The sequence below is a fragment of the Arachis hypogaea genome, chromosome 1 (genome assembly GCF_003086295.3).
Source record: "Arachis hypogaea cultivar Tifrunner chromosome 1, arahy.Tifrunner.gnm2.J5K5, whole genome shotgun sequence".
Taxonomy (NCBI): domain Eukaryota; kingdom Viridiplantae; phylum Streptophyta; class Magnoliopsida; order Fabales; family Fabaceae; genus Arachis; species Arachis hypogaea.
The window spans coordinates 22,148,803-22,159,056 of NC_092036.1; the positions used below are offsets into that span (position 1 = coordinate 22,148,803).

Here is a 10,254-nt window from a genome sequence, read left to right on the forward strand (position 1 = left end):
ACTGTGGGTTCACGCTAGTGTCATGCCCCTTCGTGACCCAAGTGTTGGCATAGAATTCTTGCACTATTAGTGTGCCAACAACTAAGATAGGATGGGCTAAAATTTCCCAGTCCCTTCTCCAGATTTCTTCAAGGATTTCTGGATACTCATCCTCCTTGAGCCTAAAAGGGACTTCAAAAATCACCCTTTTGTAGCATAGAAGTGATCCTGGTGGGCTCTAGTGAGGAATCTCCATGATTTCCATAGTTCGGAAGAGAAAGCGGGAGCCTTTCGCTTTCTTTTCCTTGAGACTTCACTGGTCTTTGGTGCCATACTTAGGAATGGTAAAAGTAAAAAAACAAAGCTTTTGTAACACCAAACTTAAGATCTTTGCTCGTCATCAAGCAAATATTAACAAAAAGAAAAGAGGGGAATACAAGGAAGAAGAAATATAGAGGGGAAAGGGAGAGAAGCCTTCGGCCAAGTGGGGGATGAGAAAGGGGCGAAGTGTGTGAAATGTATAGGGTAAGAGGGAGAGAGTGTGTAGAAGGTGGGAGTATGAAGAGAGGTATGAGGAGGTATTTATAAGAGAGGGAATGGGGTTGTGTTCGGTTGAATGGGAGGGAAGAATGCGTGGGAATGGTTTGAATTTGAAGTGAGTGGGGTTCGTGGAGATTCTGTGGGACCCACTATCCTGAGAGGCTAGGAATTTCAAATTCTTTGCCGCCTTGGCGTTCAATGCCAGGAATGGGCATTGAATGCCCATAGAAGACCAAATAGTTGGTCTTGGCTGCCCCCTTTATAGCGTTGAACTCCCAGCTTTGCTCCCTGACTAGCATTCAACGCCAATGCATACTCCCTCTTGGACGTCGAATGCCCAGGAAGCTCCTTTCTTGGCGTTCAACGCCAGCTCCATACTCCCCTTGGGGCGTTAAACACCCAGCATGGTCTCTTTCTGGCATTCAATGCCAAGTCCTTACTCCCTGAGAGGTGTTGAATGCCCATCTTCCTCCTTGTCTAGCGTTCAACGCTGGTAAGGGGATCCCTTCAGGGTGTTCTGTTTCCACTTCTGAGTGTCTCTGTCACTGTTCTAAGTGCTGTACATGATCACAAACATCAAAAAGTAAGAGAAAAACTAAAATATGAATTCAAAATAAAGTAAATGAAAAATAATAGAAAATACTATGCTAATAGTTGGGTTGCCTACCAACAAGCGCTTCTTTATCGTCATTAGCTTGATGAACAGTTCTAATACGGAGGTAGGGGCTCAGATCTTCACCCCCAAACAGTGAACTTTCTTCCTGTACTCTCATGGGTGAGCTCCATATGCTCTAAAGACAGGATTCTACTCACTATGTGTAGAATGACTGGACTTTTAGTGAAGACAACTCTCATTCCAAGTGAAAGGCATTCAGTGGGGATCTTATTTTCCTCCAGCCTTTAGGTACCTTCTTCTCAGTACTTTCCTTCTTAGTGCTTGATGATGACTGCCTAACACCAAACTTAGAGTTGGTATCTGGGGGCTCTGTAAAGCTCTGCATTGAGAGAGAAAGCTAAAACACTATGTGTTACACAGTGGTACCAACTCTGTCAGAGGGAGACTGAGGGTTGGGTATCTTAAACAAGATACAATCCTCATGTAGTTTTAAGACTAGCTCTCCTCTTTCCACATCAATAATGGCCTTAGCAGTGGCTAGGAAAGGCCTTCCAAGGATGATGGATTCATCTCTATCCTCCCCTTTGTCTAGGATTACGAAATCAGCATGGATGTAAAGGTCTTCAACCATCACTAGGACATTTTCCACCATGCCATATGCCCTTTTCAGGGACTTGTCTACCATCTCTAATGAGATCTTGGCACGCTGCACCTCTAGAATTCCTAGCCTCTTCATTACAAAGAGTGGCATTATATTGATGCTTGAGCCAAGGTCACATAGTGCCTTCTCAAAGGTGATGGTCCCTATAGTAAAGGGAATCAGGAATCTTCCGGGATCCGGTAGCTGTTGAGGAAACTTCTTCTGAACTAGGGCACTAGACTCCTTGGCCAGTACCACAGGTTCTTCTTCCCCCTCAAATGCCTCTGTATGAGAGGAGTTGTCCTTCAGTTTCCTGAGGATGTCCAAGTATCGAGCAATTTGCTCTTCCTTGGACTCATCATCCTCTTCTGAAGAAGAGTATTCTTCAGGTTCCTTTTCCAACAAAGGGGTGTGTAAGGTGACATTATCAGTCTCCTCATGAGCTCTGATTTCTTTGAGTTCATCAATAGCAGGCTTCTCTTTAGGTTCTATTACAACCTCTATAGTGAGGGCCTTGCACTCTTTCTTTGGATTCACCTCTGTGTTGCTTGGAAGAGTGTTGGAAGGAATCTCTGGGATCCTCTTAGTCAGCTGACCAACCTGTATCTCCATGTTCTGGATGGAAGACCTAGTTTCAGCCATGAAACTGTGGGTGGTCTTAGAGAGGTTGGAGACTATAGCAGCCAAGTCAGAGAGACTCTGCTTGGGTGTCTCCAATTATTGGTGAGAAGTTTCATAGGGTCTATTACTAATCCTATTCTGGTTCATTCTATCCTGATTGTTACTGAAGTCTTATTGAGGCTTCTGTTGATCTTTCCACTTAAAGTTAGGGTGGTTCCTCCATTCTTGATTGAAAGTATTCGAATAGAGATTGTTGTTGGAGTTTCTTGAGGAGTTTTCCATGTAGTTCACCTCTTCTATGGTGGTCCAGGTGTTATCACCTACGTCTAACTCATAGGTTGTCTCTGGACAGTAAGCCTCAGAGCTCTGTGTCCCACTCAAGTGCTGAGTGATCATGTTGATCTACTGGGACATGAGCTTATTTTGAGCCAAGATGGCATCTAAGGTGCGTACTTCTAGGACGCCTCTCTTTTGAGCAGCACCATTGATCACATGGTTCCTCTTAGAAGTGTATATGTACTGGTTGTTGGCAACCATGTCAATAAGCTCATGTGCCTCTTCAGGCGTCTTCTTTAAGTTGAGTGATCCACATGCAGAGTGGTCCAATGCCATCTTGGACATTTCAGATAGGCTATCATAGAAGATATCCAACATGGTCCAATCTGAGATCATGTCAGGAGGGCATCTCCTGATTAGTTGCTTGTATCTTTCCCAAGCTTCATAGAGGGATTCACCCTCTTTTTGTTTGAAAGTTTGTACTTCCACCCTAAGCTTGCTCAGCTTTTGAGGTGAAAAAAACTTGGCCAGGAAATTATTGACCACCTTCTCCATGTGTCTAGGCTTTCTTTAGGCTGAGAATCAAGCCATAGCCTTGTTCTGTCTCTTACAGCAAAGTGAAAGAGCATGAGCTTGTAGACTTCTAGATTTACTCCATTAGTCTTGACAGTGTCATATCTGCAAAAAGTCAGATATGAATTTGTTAGGATCTTCCTGTGGAAGTCCATGAAACTGGCAGTTCTATTGTACCAAAGTGACTAGTTGAGGCTTCAACTCAAAGTTGTTTGCCCCAATGACGGGAATGGAGATGCTGCGTCCATACAAATCAAAATTGGATGCTGTGTAAGATCCTAGGACCTTTCTTACATCACCTCTACTGTCTGGATTATCTGCCATTGTTGTTTCTTCTACCTCTTATTCTAAAGCTCTTGTAAGATTTCTTACGGCTCTGCTAGCCTGAGCTTATTGCAGAAGCCTTCTTAGAGTCCTTTCAGGTTCAGGATTCAGATCAAAGAGAGGTTCTTTATTCCTACTCCTATTCATAAACAATAAAAGAGAAGCCAAGAAGAGAAGAAGAAAGGAGTCTCTATGTCAGAGTATAGAGGTCCTTGTTAGAAAATTAGAAGAAAAGAAAAGAAAAGAAAAGAAAGTTGCTTTTTAATTTAAAAAGAATTTTCAAAATTAAAGAGAGAAATAAGAAGATTTTTGAAAATAAGAGAGAGAAAAGAAGAAGAGGAATTTCGAAAAAGAAGAGAGAGAGAAGAATTAGAAAGAATAAAACTTTTAAAATTAAAATGAAACAAACAAGTAACAAACTAAGAAAGATTTGAAAGAGATTTGATTTTTGAAAATATTTGAAATTTTAAAAAGTAAGAAGTTGAATTTTTTTTTTGAAATTTAAAATTAAAAGGAGAAAGTTAAAAGAGAGAAACAAAATAAGATAAGATTTTAAAATTTAAGATAAAAGATTTAATTTTAAAAAATTTTGAAATTTAAAAATAGAAAGTTAACTAAAGGTTTTGAAATTCAAAAATTCAAAAAAAAAAAGAAAAGAAAAGATAAGATTTTAAAATTTTAAAGATTTTTAAAATGAAAATTTAAAAGGAAAGATAACTAATTGGTGCACGAATCCCCACACTCCGTACAGCTGTACCAGCGAGTGCACTGGGTCGTCCAAGTAATACCTGAGCGAGTTAGGGTCGATCCCACGAGGATTGTGGTTTGAAGCAAGCTATGGTTATCTTGCAGGCCTTAGTCAAGCGAATCAGAAGGTTGTTGGATTAGAGGAAACTTTTCATAATTTGTATTTGTGAATTGGAATGAAATCAATTGGATTGATTTAAGGGCAATCAGTAATAGGAATATGGTTAAGGATTGGAGTTACTTTGTCTTCATGAATTAACTCTGGTATTACTGTCTTCTTTGCTTGTGAATAATGTTTTCAATGGCAGGCTGTATGTGATTGACGCTGGTTTGAGCAGCCGCCAATACTTTTCCAGATCTGAACCCCAGGGTTAGTGCGGATCCATTCTGATTTATGGTGAAGCTCCTGCAGTTCATTCTCCTTGGTAATCCTACTCAAAGCGCCACAGACAAAGTCGAATCTTCCGGATCGGAGGATGCTTCACCTTTGGTTCTATCCTCTACCACAGAGACCCTAATCTCCCTGTAAATCGGCTAAACTAATGTCTCGAGAAGTCTCCAACAAAGTCGTGGATTAGCCATCTGAGAGATGCATAATCAAGCTGGTGGTTCATCATTGTCCGATGAAAGATGCACTCTGAACCCACGTAGAATGTGATAACCTTATGCCAGTTAAACGCATTCATGTTAATGAAGAACGAATATACATCTTAGAATTAATCAAACACAAATCGAAGAAAAACGGTAATACTTTTATTAATTCATAGGACTCAGTAGGGCTCCTCCCCTCAACTTAGGAGGTTTAGAAACTCATACTAAAAGGAAATACAATGATAGAATTCGAAATATGGCAGACCTCCCTCTATAAGAGGTGTAAAAAGTCTTTAAACACTAAGCTAATGACTAAGATTTACATAATAAAGGGTAAAACAGTCTTCTAGTGCTAAAATCAACTTCTAGAGCCCACTTCATGAGTGTTTGGGCTGAGCTTTGATGAGGTCCACGTGCTAGGGAACCTCTAGGGTGTTGAACGCTAGCTAGGGGTCCTCTCTGGGCATTTGGACGCTGGTCCTGAGAGGCCAGGGCAATTGAATTTCCTACCCTCCATATGGGCGTTGAACGCCCAGCTGCTACACCATGGCTGGCGTTCAACGCCAGCTTGTTGCTCCCCAGAGGGAGTTAAACACCCACTCTGGCTCCTTGTCTGGCGTTCAACGTCAGCAAGGTCTCTGCTCCAGGGTGTTCTATTTCCAGCTCTGACTGTTTCTGTTTCTGTTCTAACTACTGCACATGATCACAACTTTTAAAGAGCAAGGGAAATCTTTAAAAATAAGCTAAAATAAACTCAAATGAAAATAAACAAAGGAAATAAGAACAGAAATACTTTACTCATGGTTGGGTTGTCTCCCAACAAGCGCTTCTTTAATGTCATTAGCTTGACACTCGATTGCTGACTTTCCACCTCTTCTTCCAGTTGGTTAACAGAAATGACCCCATGGGAGAAGAGGAGGAGATTAGTACCCTTAAATTTGAATTCCTCCTAACAAGCTTTCTTTTAGTGTGATGAGCTTGATTTTCCTTGCTTGTTAGGGTAGGGCTTGTATTATTTCTCCACCCCATATGCATTTTCCTCTTGGGACATTCCTCCTTGGTGGGTGATGACTGCCCAACACCAAACTTAAGTTTGATGTCTGGGGAAACTGTATGAGTTTTCACTAGGGGAGGAGGCTCCAATATTGTACTCTGCATGGAAGTACCTCCTTTGTCAGGGGGTAGTGGAGGTTGAAGGACCTTGATAACCATGTAATCCTTTTCTAACCTCATCACCAATTCGCCTCTCTCAGCATCAGAGAGGTTTTTTTCCAGTAGATAGAGACCATTCTTCCACAACCTCAACAAAAGGAATATTGATGTGCATCTTTTCAGAGCCTTCCAAGGATTGTGTGCATTGATCATCCTTGGTCTCCTTTTGGGGCATCTGAGGGTATGGTATTTCAGGCTTTCTTCCCATAAGTGAGACGTGCAACAATGTGCTCCGAACCTCTTCTTGAGTCTCTTCTTCATTTAGTTCCTCAACAGAGTGTACAATCTGAGGCTCAGCCTCCTTGGTACTAATGAGGGCCAGACACTCTTCTCTTGGATTTACTTCTGTGTCTTTGAGAAGATTGTTAGGGTGTCTCCGCAGTTTCTGAGGAAGGTTCCTTTGAATGACTGCATTGCATTCCTTAGTATGAGCTATTGTCTCTACTTCCCTCCAATCCCTCTTGTTGTTCAGTATGTCCTACATGAGGCATTTGTTCAAGAGCCTCTGCAAAGGGGATTTTGATCTTCAGCTTCTTAAAGGCTTCTAAGAATTTGGTAGATTGCCTATCCTTTTCTACTTTCTAGAGTCTTTGATGGTATGGTAACTTGGCCTTGAACTCAAGGGCCATGAGTGGTACAGGGTGAGTGTCTATAGTGCCTAAAGAAAGGTCACCAACCTAATTAGGAGAGGTGCTCCCAGCACTTACACGTATCTGGTCTCTCTTGGGCTGGCATTCAATGCCTGGGCTGCCCCCTTCTGGGCGTTGGACGCCCTAACTTCCATCCCTTTCTGGGCGCTTAACGCCCCTGATGGTACCCTGGGCCGCAGCTTGTTAGTCTGCTGCCATTTCTTCCTCTCCCTGCCTCTTACTGTTCTGAGGCTGGTTATTCAGGGTACTCCCTAATTGAAGAGCTTGGAACTCTTCTCTTATCTATTCAGACAAGTACAGTCTAGCTTGACTCAATTGTGCCTCTATATTCTTTTTAGAGGCTTGGGCTTCTTGCAACATCTCTTGCAATTTGAACATTTGTTATGCAAGGGAGTACAATTGCTGGATTAATGACTCACTTTGCTCAGGAAGGTCTAACTCAATGGACACTATCTTAACCTCTCCTTTCATTAGAGTCTCATTAGATGGGTACAGATGCTGATTGCTGGCAACTGTCTCAATGAGCTCGTGAGCTTCTTCAATGGTGTTGTTCATGTGAATTGAACCACCAGTAGAATGGTCTAAGAACATCTTAGTCGTATCTATGAGTCCATAATAGAAGATGTCTAACTTTACCCATTCTGAAAATATTTCAATAGGGCATTTTCGTAGCATCATCTTGTATCTCATCCAAGTATCATAAAGGGATTCATTATCTCCTTGTTTGAAGCCTTGGAAGTCTAGTCTCAACTGGGTCAGCTTCTTTGGAGGAAAGTATTGATTCAAAAACTTGTCCACCAGCTGATTCTATATTTTCAAGCTAGACTTGGCTTGGTTATCTAACCACCTCTTTGCATGGCCTTTAATAGCAAAGGGAAAAAGCATCAGTCTGTAGACATCCTGGTCTACTCCCTTAGTGTATACTGTGTCAGCATATTGCAGGAATTCTGTAAGGAATTCCATGGGCTCTTCTTGTGGAAGTCTATGAAATTGGCAGTTTTACTGCACTAGAATGATTAACTACGGGTTGAGCTTAAAGTTAGCTACTATAGGAGGTATGCTAATGCTGCTTCCATATAAGTCAGGAGTGGAGGCTGTATAAGATCCCAAAGTTCTTCTGAACTGTTCATCCCCATTCGGGTTCATGGTGAAATATTCCTGTTCCTGTACACTTAGTCAGGAAACATGAAAGTGGGAAGGTATGTGTCTCTATATTAGAGTATAGAGCACTTCCAGTAACATGTCTTGAGAAGATAAGAAGAATAGAAATAGAGGGAGAGAGATGGAATTTGAATTTTTGAATTTTAAATTTTTTCGAAAATAAAGTAAATAAATAAAATAACAATGGAAAACTAATTCAAAAATAAAAGAAATAATTAATAAATTTTGAAAATTAGAAGAGAGGGGAATTAGTTAGTAAGTTTTGAAAAAGAAGGGAGAGAACAAGTAACTAATTAAGAAAGATTTGAAAATAAGATAAGATAGAAAATTAGAAAAGATTTAATTTTAATAATATTTGAAAAAGTCAGCAAGATAAGATAAGAATTGAAAAGATTTAAAAAAGATTTAATTTTAAAATTTAAAAGGAGATAAGATAGAAAAGATAAGTTAGGTAAGAAAGATAAGATAGGGAAGTTAAGAGAAGATAAGTTATAAATCAAAAAGATTTAAAATTTAACATTTTGTAATTTTAAAATTAAATTTTGAATTTTGAATTCGAAATTTGAATTTTGAAATTTAAATTTTGAAATTTTAAATTTTGAATTTTAAATTTTGAATTTGAAACAAGAAAAAGATTTGAATTTTGAAAAAGTTTTAATTTTTAAAATTTGAAAATTGAATTTTGAAAACTTGAATTTTAAAATTTTGAAATTTGAATTTTAAAATTGAAGCAAGATAAGATAAGGGTTTGAAAAAGATTTGATTTTTGAAAAGGTTTGATTTTGAAATTTAAATTTTAAATTTTGAAATTGAATTTTAAATTTTAAAATAAGATAAGATAAGATTTTGAATTTTTTAATTTTTGAATTTTAAAGATAGATAAACATATAAGATAAGATTTTGAAAAAGATATGATTTTTGAAAAGATTTGATCTTGAAAATTGAAAGCTAAGATAAGATAAGATAAAAATTTAAAACTAAAATCTGAATTTTTTATATAATTTTTGAAAATTAAGTAAAAATAAAAATGGAAAAGATATTTTTTATTTTTGAATTTAATGAGGAGAGAGAAAAACAAGTAAAAGACACAGGACTTAAAATTTTTAGATCTAATGCCCCTAATTTTTGAAAATTTGGAGGGAAAACACAAAGAGACAACAAACTTAAAAATTTTAAGATCAAAACCAAAAGAAAATACAAGAACACTAAGAACAAGACTCAAAAACTCAAAGAACACAAGAAAATGTAAAAGACACCAAAATTAAAATTTTTGAAAACTAAACATAAAATTTTCGAAAATTATAAAGAAAAACACAAGAAAACACCAAACTTAAAGATTGAAATAAGATTCAAACAGAAAGACGCTAATTTTAAAAATTTTTTAGAAAAAGGACTCAATTTTTGAAAATTACCAAGAATAAAAACAAAAAGACTCAAACCAAAAACAAAAATCAAACAAAGAAAGCTATGGATGCTTGAAAATAAACTGTTTGAAAAAGGTTTTTGAAAAAAAAAATTAAAATTTTTGAAAAAGATAACAGGAAACAGGTAAGACTTAAACTAAGAACAAAGATTAAACAAAGAAAATAAAAATATTTTTGAAAAATTTTTTAGATTTTTCAAAAATTGAAGAAGAAGAAAATAAAAATAAAAGACTCAAATAAAAATAAAAATTACCCGATCCCCACACTCAGTACAGCTGTACTAACAAGTGCACTGGGTCGTCCAAGTAATACCTGAGTGAGTCAGGGTCGATCCCACATGGATTGTGGTTTGAAGCAAGCTATGGTTATCTTGCAGGCCTTAGTTAGGCGAATCAGAAGGCTATTGGATTAGAGGAAACTATTCATAATTTGTATTTGTGAATTAGAATGAAATTAGTTGGATTGATTTAAGGGCAATTAGTAATAGGAATATGGTTAAGGATTGGAGTTGCTTTGTATTCCTGAATTAACTCTGGTATTACTGTCTTCTTTGCTTGTGAATGATGTCTTCAATGGCAGGCTGTATGTGATTGACGCTGGTTTGAGCAGCCGCCAATACTCTTCCAGATCTGAACCCTAGGGTTAGTGCAGATCCATTCTGATTGAGGGTGAAGCTCCTGCAGTTCATTCTCCTTGGTGATCCTACTCAAAGCGCCACAGACAAGGTCGAATCTTCCGGATCTGAGGGTGCTGCAGCTTTAGTTCTAGCCTCTACCACAGAGACCCTAATCTCCCTATAAATCGGCTGAACTGATGTCTCGAGAAGTCCCCAACGAAGTCGTGGATTAGCTGTCTGAGAGATACATAATCAAGCTGGTAGTTCATCATTGTCCGATGAAA

At 38.4% G+C, this 10,254-nt stretch overlaps 1 non-coding gene across 1 annotated transcript; it reads left to right on the forward strand.

Moving 5' to 3' along the window:
* Positions 1-3,066: 3,066 nt before the first annotated feature.
* On the forward strand, positions 3,067-3,170 carry LOC112712184 (small nucleolar RNA R71). Its single transcript, XR_003157711.1, has one exon. It is a non-coding gene; the product is annotated as a small nucleolar RNA R71 (small nucleolar RNA).
* The last annotated feature ends 7,084 nt before the right edge of the window (positions 3,171-10,254 follow it).